At 39.8% G+C, this 13,022-nt stretch overlaps 1 long non-coding RNA gene across 1 annotated transcript; it reads right to left on the bottom strand.

Annotated features, from left to right (window-relative positions):
- Positions 1-627: 627 nt before the first annotated feature.
- LOC110352092 (uncharacterized) lies at positions 628-10,986 on the bottom strand. The gene is made up of 4 exons (XR_002400504.4): positions 9,812-10,986; positions 8,606-8,689; positions 4,193-4,266; positions 628-1,147 (listed from the first exon to the last, which is right to left on the bottom strand). It is a non-coding gene; the product is annotated as an uncharacterized lncRNA (long non-coding RNA).
- Positions 10,987-13,022: the final 2,036 nt, after the last annotated feature.

Here is a 13,022-nt window from a genome sequence, read left to right as displayed (position 1 = left end):
GAGTCTGTCCATGCAGAAGCCTGATACAAGAAAGCACACAAAAAAAAAAGATCTTGTAGAATGACCTTAAAGAACCTTGCATCTGTACCATGACCCACAGAATCCATGGAAAAATATTGTTACAACTATCTGAAGGGAAAGGATTAGCATATTTGATAATAACGTTGTGGAAGGAGGGAAGGTTCTGAAAGGATGGTTAGCAATCATTGACTGGACTCTCTCTTTTCCTATAGGAATGTGCCAATTCAGTAATTTGCATATTTATCAGGGACACATGGGTTTAATTTAACCTTTCAAGGGAAATTTGTCTCCCCTTCCACCTCCCTGCCCACGCTGCCCATAGTAGTGCTTAGAAATGCATTTCATAGGGCTGACAGACTCCTTGATGTGTAGCCAGATGCCTAACAAGCCTAGAAGTCTGAACTTGGCTGGTGTTTGCTGAAATTTCAGTTTCCATAGGTTTGCCTTGTTTTTGAGCTCAGGATCACTGGGGGACCATTCTCATTTTGCTTCCAAAGTTGGAGAATATACTTGAAATGTGAAGAGCTCCAGTCTTCTCCATGTTATAACCTTCAAAAATGAATATTCTGGTACAGACCAAAAACATTTTTTTTTAACAGCAGTAGAATAACCAAGTAGGGGATTCTATGTTGAGACTTGTCCATCTTCTCAGGGCTGTTACAAATCAACAGGCAGCTGTGGACAAGTAGTTACCAGAACAGTATGCTTCACGAGGTAGCAGAATCTCTCCACAGGAGATTTTTTTAAGAACAAGGCAGACCAGCATTTGTCAGTTATGTCCTGGGTAGATCTGAGCTTGTTGCAAGGCAGGTCACAGACTGCCTGACCCCTGCAAGCTCTTCTGAGCCCCTTTTGCTTTTATTCCAGGTCATTGGATAATGCAGCATCTTGTTCTGTTTCAGACTTCTGGACCATGGTTTACATCCTCTACGTTTGAAGCTCTTGAGATCCAAGCAGTTTTTAAATGCATTGCCAAAGGAAACGTTCGGGAAAGGGTTGACAGGTTGAGTGAAGAGTTTACAGAGGAAAAACTATCTGCAACTCTTCAGCAAATTCTTGCATTAGCAGTGGGCACACCTCTTGTTCTCTACACCAGTGAAATAAGTCTGCTCTGCTTACCACAAACCTACAAATAAGAAAAGTGCAAGCAATTTAAATGGGAAGGTAAGGATGAGAAGGGAGACAGGCTGCAGGGCCAGCTGCCTTGAAAAGTGTATAAACACATGACCTACCAGCTATTAGTAAGAGTATGCCTGAGGAGGCTAAAGTATTTACATCTTTCACCTCAAGATAAAAATGAGAAACACATTTCGGTGCTGTGTACTTTGTTTAAATGGTATGAAATTGAAAAACATATGTATCATTTTGAGGGTGTAGCCTGCAGCTTGCTTATGCTGAAGTCAGTAGTCCCAGAACTGAACAAACTGGGAAGATGTCAGAGATACTTCTTACGTGACTAACACAGGCCCTAGAACAGCTGCCCACAGTCAGCATCATTTTAGCACCCTTTTTCTGCAATCCTTCAGATGTGAATAGAGAACAGGACACAAGCCTGGACAAAGTCATCTAGCAGGCCATGATCTGCCACCTTTCGTACCTGCTGCCTCTTTCATGCAGTGGTCAAAAGTAAGAGACCTCATCCCAAGCCAGATGGGCATTTATGTGATATGAGAATGTGTGTGTTCCTATGTTTGTGTCTGCCGGGGAAATAGTTATAGTTTTGTCATGGAAAAGGCGCAGTAAACACAGTGGAGAAGTAGGAACCTCATCAGCAAGGAGCTTAAATATTTAGTTGAAATGGGACCATTCCCTTTTCTTTATTGTAAGAAAGCTCCTCATTCAGTGCTAGAAGTAGTTTATTCTTTGCTGTTATAAATAGCAACCCCTACTTCCTCCCTCATCTAATTTTTACCAGTATGACAATTTTTCAGTCTTAGGGCCCAATTCTGACTACCTGCCTGCTGACGTTACGTGGATGCATAACACCATCAGCTCTAATGTAATAGCTCTCTATTCATTGAGGCACAAGCAAGATAAGAATCTGGCCCTCAAAGCATGATTTAAACTTGACCTGGATGATTCATGCCTTTCAGATCTCAAAATGAGATTACTGCAAAGTGCTTTATAGTGGGCTGCCAAAAGGGCTAATCCATTCCCTGAAGCTAATGCACAATACAGGGACTTGATTGTTATCAGAGGTGGGCAGAGTGGGACCTGCCTACTCACTACTTGTCTGTCAGCATTTGCTGCTTTTTGGTGCCTAGAAAAGGTCTACAGCTCTGCTTTTAGCTTTTAAAGCTAATAACGGACTGGAAATTGTTGTTGCCAAGGACATCTGTAAGTGTGCCTTAGGGACTTATAAATACTTCATAATATTGAATCGTTCCCGCTTTTGCTAGCCACAAGAATCCCATCAGACCTGTGAGTGTAATTTCCAGTGACTCCTGTCAAATTGAACATGAAAACAAAATGGTGGACACTGCCATGCATTTCACTTTGACCACCTCTACAAATAGCCTGCTATTAGTAGACAGGTAATGAGCTGCCTTTCAGACTAGAAGCCCTCCACCAGTCTTTCATGATCACATTTTAATTAATTTGAACTTGGATCTTCCTGTGTGAATTTTCTTCCTTCACCACAAAATTTAAGCCATTTCCATCATATTAAATGTATTTTCACATTTCAGATTTTCTCTTATAAATGAAAATAAAAACACAAGTTCAGCTTCCTAACATTACATTGCTCTTGCATGACTCCAGGCAGGTTTTTCAATACACTCTGCAAAAGCAACCAATGCAGCAGTGTATTTCTGCCCATGGTATTATTTATTCAGAAATCCTTTCCTGCAAGCCTGGAAGTGGCTTCAGACCCTCCACCCCTCTGTAATGACAGAAGGCTGAATGCAGCTGCAGAAGCACTGGGAAACACTGGAAAAGAAGAAATAAAACAAAACAAAACAAAAAGAAGTATATGCTGCAATACAAAAAAAAAAATGGTGATGTGTTAGACACAGGAGTATGGTTGGTAGGTAGGTAGAGACTTTGCAGTCTTATTCTAGCACGGTAAATGTCCCTCAGTACACAGGATGACTTTCTGGGAAGCTTAAATTAGTATGCACTTTGTCAGCCCATATTCTTTATTTAATAGGGACAGCTGGATCCCAAGACAATCCCATCATCAATCAACACTATCAGCTGTGGGTATGATATTTATGCAGCTGATTCTTCCCTGCAGTTGCAGAGTTTATAACTTTGGAGTTACAAGCCTTGTTTAAGGTATCTGAATTTGACAGAAAAAGATTGGTGAGATTTGCTATCATTAGCAGGATCTAGGGACAATAAATGAGTGTCAATTCTAGGACATGTATTCACTTCTATTGCACTCAAGTGAAGCAATCAACTGGCACCAGTGGTCCGATCCTTAAGCAGACCAACAGTTTGCTTACAAAGGCAGGTAACTGCAATTGTTCATGGTTACATTATCCCTTGGTGGAAAAATCTTGGCAACACTGCATAAGTGCAATATATTTCCATGACCCAAAGGCAGTAAAAAATCTATTTTTATCTCAATTTCAGGTATGTCTGAATTTAAGAAATTAAGACTATGCTGTCATATCAGCAATAAAGCTAAATATGTAAATCTGTCTTTCTTCCACATCTATTGTTGGTTTTCCTACTTCAGTGTTTAATTTGCTGCATTTTAATTGTTAAGTACAAATCCTAAATTATTTTGATTATAATCTCCACTTCTAAGTCATTTTTAATCATGGATTACATTGCTCCTTGTGAAATAAAGCTATTGTGGCAAAAACTGTAGAAGCCAGTATGTGAAGCCACGTAATTTACTTCCTTACAAAGAGCCATGGCTTATTTATGTTTACATTCTCTTCAAAAAACATTTAAAATATGCACTTCATTTATTTATTTACTTAATTTATGACATTAGGGTTTGGATCGTATTACAGACTTAAAAGAAAGTCACAAGAGCAATTTGTCATTGCTCTCTATTTGGCATCAATGAGGCCAGCTCTAGAACTCCAAGTCTAGCTTTGGGCTCCTAGGACAAGAGTCCCAGGCTCTTCCCAGAAATGCACAACATCGCTTTATTTATCAATGTCCTCCTCCCTTCTGCTGCTATCCCTTGTTCTATATTTGCCCGTGGAAACTGTACCTTAGATATTTTGCGGAACTGTGCCAGTGTCAATGTCTGCATAGCAGTGAAAGCACAGGTCCCCAGAGATCTTCCTAGGAATCAAGAGACAAAGAAAAACAAAACACAGAGGAAATGTCAAAATACAGGGTTGCAAAAAGATCCACTGCATCTCAGACCAACATGTTTGTTTTCTATAGATGTTCTCATTGACCCTTCTCCAAAAGAGTTTCAGGAATTCACTGCATAATAACTGTCTCCAAGGTCTATGTGGCATTTAGAGGTTTTAAAATATTTTGTCTCTTATACAAGTAGTTTATAGTTTCTCTGTCTTCATGCTTGAAATATTTCCCTGCAGAAGCACAAACTCTCACAGAAGGGGAGGACACGAGGCACTCTTGCATAAGCCCATCAACATGGATGGATTTTTTTCTTCTGTATTACCTTTCATACAAGGATCTGTGAAAGGTATTCAGAAATACCTGAGTGTAGGAAAAACACTGACTTGAAACAAAGTCAGAGCCTAACTTTAGCTAGGCTAATAGAAACAACACTTCTCATTCTTCGCTAAGATTAACTGACAAGAACTTTAGAAGCAAGCTACCAGTCCTTGAAAACTTTCATGGCCTCTTCTGATGAAGCCTGCAGCAATGAGCTTAGCTGAGCTGTGCTCTGCCCTTCAGTGACATCACACAAGATACAGGGTTTTTCATAAAGTGTTGTGTGTCCCAGGCACCAAGAAAGCAGCATTGCTCCATGTTGTGATCACAGAATCACAGAATTTCTAGGTTGGAAGAGTGATGTCTCAGAACTACTTAGACTGTCTCCTTTCCAACAGCTCTCAGAAGGATTTCTCCAGGTTTCTAGATATATTTTTGCATCCCTGACATGCTTGGCTTCTCATATACCCTCCCATTCAGAAGCTAATAATTGTACCAGGCTCTGTGCTTCCCCCCCGAAATTACCCCACTTTGTGCAGACAGGATTTTCCCGTAAAAGTCTCTTTCCCGCTGCAGACTTAGAAGTTACCAGAACTTAAAGAATTTCCATGTGTCAGCTGGCCCATGGTAGCTTTTCATATGCATGTTTTTAGCTTGTGCTAAACCAGCACAACTCAGCGAAGCTCAGTGCTGAGTTAAGCCCAGTCATATTAGCCTTCACTCACCATGGGTTAAGCACATGCAAGCAATTATGGATAAACTCTTAATCTTATCATTTTCCAGTCCTCAGAACAAATATTGATGATCAACATATTGTTTTATAACTAAAGATTTGGACCAGCCTTTGTGCTTGCCTTGCACTGGGGAGAAAGCCAGCATGCTGGAATCATTACAACTCTTCATGGGAACAACTGCTTGCCAGCCTGAGGAAGGGGTTCATCACAGGGACTCCTATCACTCATCATAATCGGGCTCTTCAATAGCAACCTGGTAACAAATAGTGATTTTGCAGATCTGATTTCCTATTGAAGTTCAATGTGGTGCCATCTGCTTGCCAGATTTTTACAGCTATGCAAACATATTTTGTATCTAAAAAGCATTCATTTACTTTTTCACTGTTCTTGCACTTTAGAGTAGTAAAGATCACTTACTGTCATCTGACATTTTTCTTTGTCAAAGATTTAGCAACAACTTTAGCTTGTGTGCTTAAAAAAATAATAAAATAAAATAAATAAAAAATCCAACCAAGAGGCCGAGGAGACCACACCTTCAACAAAGCTAGAAAGAAATGCTTCAAGCTTTGTGGAAAGTTAATGTATCTGAGCTGTTCAACCCAACAGATCTTCACTGGATGTCCAACCCCATATCTCCATTGACAAGAACTAGAAAATGCAAATGCACAAGATAAGTAAAATTATAGAAAGAATGCAAGTTCAGAGCTCAGATTTCTTTTGCCTGTAGTGAAGCTATAATTACGACTTTATGATTAAAAGAAAATCTGCTGTAGCTAAGCACTGATATTATCTTGAACAGCCCAGTGACTTGTCTAATGTGTGTTATTTAATAGCAGTCTCCAACAGACCACTGATGATACCTCTTTTGGAAAGACAGCAATAAAAACTCCTGTTTTAGCAGATTAAGTTCTCCACAACAAGTCATGATCCAACTGTTTCCCAGCCACCTCTGTAAGTAAAATGAGGCTCTATTGTTGTAGTAATTTAGTTCCTAGTATTTTCAGGCTGACAAAAATACTAGTCCACCTTGACTAATCAGCAAAATTTACTAGATATTTATTTTTCCAAACCAACCTTGCACATCTAATATCATGTACGTATTCTTACAGTGTTGGCTACCACAATGAACAATTAATCAGATAATAATAATCAGACTTAAATATAAGTCTTCTATAGTATTTTCAAGTCAGATAAAAATTATTTTTATTAGGACACCATACTGCTTTTATATAGAGATTCTGTAAATTCTGATAGATCTAAAGTTCATAAATATGCTATGGGTAATTTTAAACTGAAAGCATTTGTTCTATGATAAAAATGTTTATGTTTCATACCTGTGTGAGTAGCTACCAACATATGGATAGCTGTTCTCACGTTTTCAAACACCACTAGCAACTCCTGTTGAATTGGTAGTGCATGAGCAGAAAGCCTTAAAAAATAATCCCACAGTGGCTATAAGCTGATTCATTCAGTCCTCAAATGGCTTGAACATATGCAGAATAGTCCCCTATGTTTGCAGTATTTGCTTCCCAGGCATTTAGTTTATGTTCTGGAAATGTACTTATTTTCCATCACATGAAAAATCTTTGAGTGGGAAAAATTAGAAGCATGTAGTTGAAGTATTCTATTTTTGTCCTTTGTCCTTTGTACCCATACCTTTTAATACAGCAATAAGATGAATTTGGTTTCATGCAGAAGGATAAAACAAAGCCTATATGGCCATAAAAGCAATTAAAGTTAAATAACAATCAACCCTTTGAGCTACAAAGCCGGTATGTCAAAGTCTGCTCCTAAGGACAGAAAACATGGTCTACTTGTACAATTGCGAGTTCCATAAACATTTCTTCTGGGGAATTTATACAAAAGTTTTAGGAATTGACTAAACATTTGAACAGATATGATGATTTCAGAAACCAAGCAAATTCTAAACATGATGCATATCACATGTCAATAGTATGTTTTACCTCTTTATAGCAGTTTCTGAAGTTAGCTAATCAATAGTCATGAAAACCTCTAATTTGCTATGTAAATAGGAGTGCATTCACTCACTTTGCAGAGTGCAAAGAAAAAGAGAGGTTCCCAGAAACACAGTAGGTTGAAATGCTGTGACTCCTGCTTGTATTGTTTGAAATTCTGACAGCTGGATTCATAAGATAACCTTGCATTAATTCATTTTGAGAGGTAGTAACTGGCTGATTTCTTTCCCTGCCACAGGTGCTTCCAAACATGACGATTTGTCAGTTTTTGTAGTGCAGAAACTGAAAGAAATCTGAGAACTTACACTTTTGGGGGTAACAGGGGAAGTATTGCAAGAGATATGATTAAAGGCAGAGTTAAAATTTTAAAGACAGATGAAATTATAACTTCATTTCCTAGGGGGATTTCCTTCAGCAACAGATAATTAAGATGTTTAATTCTGGGCCCGACTCACCACTACCTAAAAATCTAAACATTTGGATAAAATAAAGCCAAAATGCCACCATTTAAATTTCATTTAATTTTAAAGCCTCACGAATGGAAGCAACTCTGCAAAATATAAAGCAATTTGGAAACAAATGCTGCTGTCTCTCATTCCCAAGTGAGAATCTTCTCAGACTCACCCAAACTATGATGCTCTACTTTACCAGACCATCTGATGGAGAGAGATTCGCTCTCCAAATGTGAAAATCCACCTCCCCGGTGTACTTTTTAGCAGTTTTTAAATGAACTGAAACTATAAATCAAGAATCCTATGTCAGAAAGGGCAAAAAGTTCCCCTATATTTGGTAGTTAATGCAGGAAGAAGAGCCAGAGAAAGAAATTTGCTTCAAGATCCTGCCACAAATACATCAGGTCTTCTCAGCTGCAGTGGGAGAAAACCAGTAGATGCTACCTGTCAGTAAGCGCTTGTGCAGAGCACAGTCTATCATAGTAGCTTGTGAAATACGGCACATCCTGTACATGTGTTTGAGCTTCTGTCAAGTCCCTTGCATGGCACAGCACTAAGGTGTGTGTTGGCACACCTGTACTTTGTCCTTGCTGGGCAATTTTCTAGGTCACTTCCCACCCAGCTTGGAAGCCTTCCCAGAACAGAAGACACAAGTAAGCATCATTTAGTTCACAGTGTTTGGCTTTGTTGTAAACAGTTGATTTTAAAGTCTATCATACACCTGGCATGGTTTTGTGGGCTTATGTCAGTATTCACTTTCACCTTTCTCTAAGTATCCTACGTGGTCAAGGTGGGAAAGGAAAGAGAAGAAGCCTTCTTGTCATCCACTCACATTTGAGCATTTTCTGTTCTTCTCAAGACTGCCATCCTCATCACCATTTGTCTTTTTCTGGTGGTGTTTCCCATGCCAGAAGACCTGCAATGCAGGAGGCAATAATCAACATAACCCACTCACCATGGGAGGTCCCCACCACTGGCCATTCTGTGATCCTTACTTTCCTTCCAATTTGTACCTTCACCTTTTCCACCTACCCTAAATATTTCTCATTCTTCAATCACAAAGTATCCTTGCTGGAAATGTACAGTACAGCCTAGTAAGCAGAATTCGGTGCACATGTTTCGGTGGATAGGATGCTTACAAAATCAGTCAATTCCTCCTATGGAAAATAACTATCGTAACAAGGTCTGATTTGAGATGGTACAAAACCCCAAGGAAATGAATAAAAAGCACCACATCTACCATTATATATATATATATATATATATATATATATATATATATATATAAAATAGACTGTATATAATAGACTGATATATATATATCAGTCTTATGGTTCAAAGTTAGTTTCTTCTTCTCCTTTCCTAGCTCCGAAAATTCCCCAGGGAGATGCAGACACAATTACATACAGCTTTTCTCACAACAGACCTGAAAATCTCTGCCAGATGCTGCTCAGTGTAATATGCCACCTGTGGACAATCTGCCTGTCCTGGCACCCAACTGTGGCCTCCATCTGAGCACTGCAGGCACCTGCCAAGGGCAGGGTGGGTTATCTTGGCTTGGAACCAAGGCATGTGCAGGAAAAAACCATCAAGAATGACCAAAAAAATCCCCCCAAGACTGAGCTGAGGCTCTGAGGTTCATCAGGAGAAGAGAAAAAGGGAAAAGTTCACCTTTGAAGCCATGGAAACTGAGAGCAGTAACTGTTTTTTAAATGATTACGTTTTTCTCTCTTGTCAACTGCACAAGATCTACATCTGTGTTGGCCAGACTTGCAAGAACACTTTATTTGCCTATCACTTTGTACCTGAGAGAGGCAGAAAAAAACAGTTGTGAAGAAAATGTCTTGCAGCCCTCCAAGCTGTCTCCCTTGCAGGACCAGTCAACTTGGTGTGGAGGAGGTGTTTCCAGGGTGAAAAACAGAAGGACCGAGGCAGAAATCAGAAGTGGTCAGAACTGAGCCTCTGCATGGCCAGCAGAAGGATAGAAGGAAGGACAGACAGCTGATGATGTTCCTAAGCCCCCCTTTCTCATACCCACCTTGAGCATTTTGTCTTGGCCAAGCTCAAATGTTCTTCCCAGGTATTGCACATTTGGGAAAGCTCCTCTAACCGGGAGCAGCCACAACAAAAATGTTTCCCCATGCAGGACATCCAAACTGCGTTTTTGTGCTCCTTCTACTGATCTTCTCAGTCAAGTAGAGGTTCCCGCCCTGCTGGCAGTTCCTCAAGGGAAACCAAAAGCCACATCCATCTCATGGTTTTTGTTGACACCCCAGTCTAGGTAGAGCTGGTTTTCCTCCAGTCCTTATATGTGACACTTTGTCATCAACTTCCCCACATTCAGTGGCTTATACCATCCATCATTTCTGGAACAATGGAAATTGCTTTTTTCAAATGCAGTGATATTTCTGTAAACTATAATTCTGTATACGAGTATAATTGGTTGTAAAAAGCCAGCACTACAAACAAAGCCATATCACAGTCTGAAAAACAAGGGCTTTCCTCTAACCAGCAGCCCAAAGTCAGTGCTTTCTACTTTTAAAATGCTTGTATTTATGGTAGTCATATAACTAACCTACAGCCCCCAAATACTTTTATTTTGTTGGCATGCTAAACCACACCTGATTCCCAGCACACCCCAAATTTCAGTGCAATACAGAAGGATGAGTCAATAGATGCTAATTAACACAAATAAATTAATTAGCACAAGTTAATGCCTTTTTGCATTTGGATTAAATAAGAGAACAAAGAGACATCAATCAAAACTGCTTATGAAAGACACGGTATATTAAATTAGTCTTTACTGAAATCAGGTGTACTACAAGTCATGCAACTTTGAATATTCTTATTTTTGTGGAACAAAAATATCCTGAGGAAACCACTGTAACACTTGCTCTAGAAAGCAATCACTGGTCTCTCCTGTATGAACATTCACTTTAGCCTTTACTAAAAAAACATCTTAGCCATCCTCAGCTCTGAGTTTTTTCCCTATCAAACCATGAACACACTCCAGACAAACACAATTTCAAACTGTCACAGATACAGATGGCAGGAGGGAGTCAAACGTGTCCCAGGCAGCGAAAAGACACTTCCCAAGCTGAAGGTGACTCTCATAATAAAGCCATATGTCATGGAGCAAAGGCACATGGAGCAAAGCCATAGGGAGTTATGGAGAGCATGATTTAGCTTTTTGCCCCCCTACATAAAACACCTGGCACCCCTGCCACTTGCTGTAAGCAGAGATCAGCTGGGAGAGAATAAATATCCTGCCAGCAGCCTGAAGCATCACGATCATCCCCAAACTTCCTACAGCCAGCTTTAGGTGATAGTTTCTCCTTTCCCATTACATATGTTGTACAGACCACTTATTTTTCCCAGTGGTATTGTTCAGGAGCTTCCTACATTTCTGCTCACATCTATCTTCCAAATTCATGTTACACATGACCCCACAGCTGTGCTGAATTCTGTGATGTCACTCTTTAGTGGTTCAGGGATTTAGCAGAAAACTTAATTTGGATAGCCAGAGATATACTGTGCCTTACAGTCAAAAGATGTACAATACCTACAATGCTGACAGGTGGGGTGGGGTGAGGGGGCAGAGGGGAAGAAATGAGAAATTTTTCATATCACTGAATGGCCATTGGGACAAACAAGAAAAAGCCACCATAAACATCTTGAGAATCAGCAAATTCTAAACAGGTATACCCAAAAAGCAAATCCTTTGCTGCTCATCCAACTTCACTGTGATTATCTGATCATGTTTAATTAGTTAGTAGTAGCAAATAAGGAATGAGCAAGATCCTACCATGCTAAGCCCTGTGGTGGCAAGTCTGCTACTGGTCACCCCAAGACTATTGTACAATACTCATCCTCATTAATGTTAAGTCCTCAGCTACAATAAGATAACCTGACCAAAAAGGTTATGTGAACCCTCATAGTCCCCTCTTCTTTTTCATTGTCTTCTCAGTGAAGCTACAGATGTGATTATTGATGATACTAAAAGTGCAAAATACATACTAGCAGGCACAGAATGAGCACCCTAAACTATCTGCTTACTCACAGGAGAGCTGGCCTCTGATAATGTCATGTCTCCAGGAAGATGGAGAAGTGACATTCCTCATGGTAAATCATCTGCCTCTCTTTCCCTGCCCCATGTACACATTATATTCTGTACACCTATATGCCTGTCCTCAATGTCCCCTACTGCTCACCCAAGCAGATCGAATGTGCCCATTCCTCTATGCCCTTATCACTCCCTTGCCTCTCTTCCCACCCTCCCACAATCACTAATTCAACTATAAAAGCCAAAGAGACCCTCCTGGGGGTGGGCATGGGGGCAGTGGAAACAACTTGTGAAAATACCATGGCCTCCATTAGGAGAAGTCTTATCCAGGAAGCCTTGTTTCAGCTGTCCTTTCTGCATTTGATATCAATGAGATCCATTTTGAGACAGAAGTAAGTGCACATTAATATTTATCTGAGAGAAAACCAGTAGACCAGATCTTTACTAATCAAAGTCAATGAAGCTATGCAGTTGAGAATGTGGTCCAGTGTTTACAAACATACATGTTGCAGCCAGATTGGTTTCATGCTGTTTCTCCTCCAGAAATGATGTTTTCATGTTTCTTCGTTTACTCTGCTAACAAGATGAACAAGGTATTCAGCACCACAATTTATAGAAAGAAAAATAAATGGCATTGCATTCTCAACTATAAGTGAAAAGGAACTGTTATTCTTTAGAGAAACAAATATAATTAATCTGTCCACAGACAGGAAAGTCCTAAACTAATTAAATGGGCTGCTTATCTTATATTTGAAATTCAGGCTTCATCTTTCAAAAGAAGAGGTCTAGGGAAAGGGAGAGGGGAAATCTTTGAATGTCTCCTGGAGAAATTGAGAAGGTTCATGTGTTGTGCACAACATATAGAGAGTAACCAGAAACTGTAAGAATTTGTCCATCTTCAGCATGATCTTGCTCAAGTTCTCTTTGAGAGATGAGACTTTTCTACAGTCACCCAGTTCTTATTTCACAGAATCACAGAATCACAGAATTTCTAGGTTGGAAGAGACCTCAAGATCATCTAGTCCAACCTCTAACCTAACACTAACAGTCCCCACTAAACCATATCCCTAAGCTCTACATCTAAACGTCTTTTGAAGACTTCCAGGGATGGTGACTCCACCACCTCCCTGGGCAGCCCGTTCCAGTGCCTAACAACCCTTTCAGTAAAGAAGCTCTTCCTAACATC

The sequence above is a fragment of the Anas platyrhynchos genome, chromosome 4, assembly GCF_047663525.1.
Source record: "Anas platyrhynchos isolate ZD024472 breed Pekin duck chromosome 4, IASCAAS_PekinDuck_T2T, whole genome shotgun sequence".
Taxonomy (NCBI): domain Eukaryota; kingdom Metazoa; phylum Chordata; class Aves; order Anseriformes; family Anatidae; genus Anas; species Anas platyrhynchos.
The sequence above is the reverse complement of the archived record's forward strand: the minus strand, read 5'-3'. Positions and strand labels throughout refer to the sequence as shown.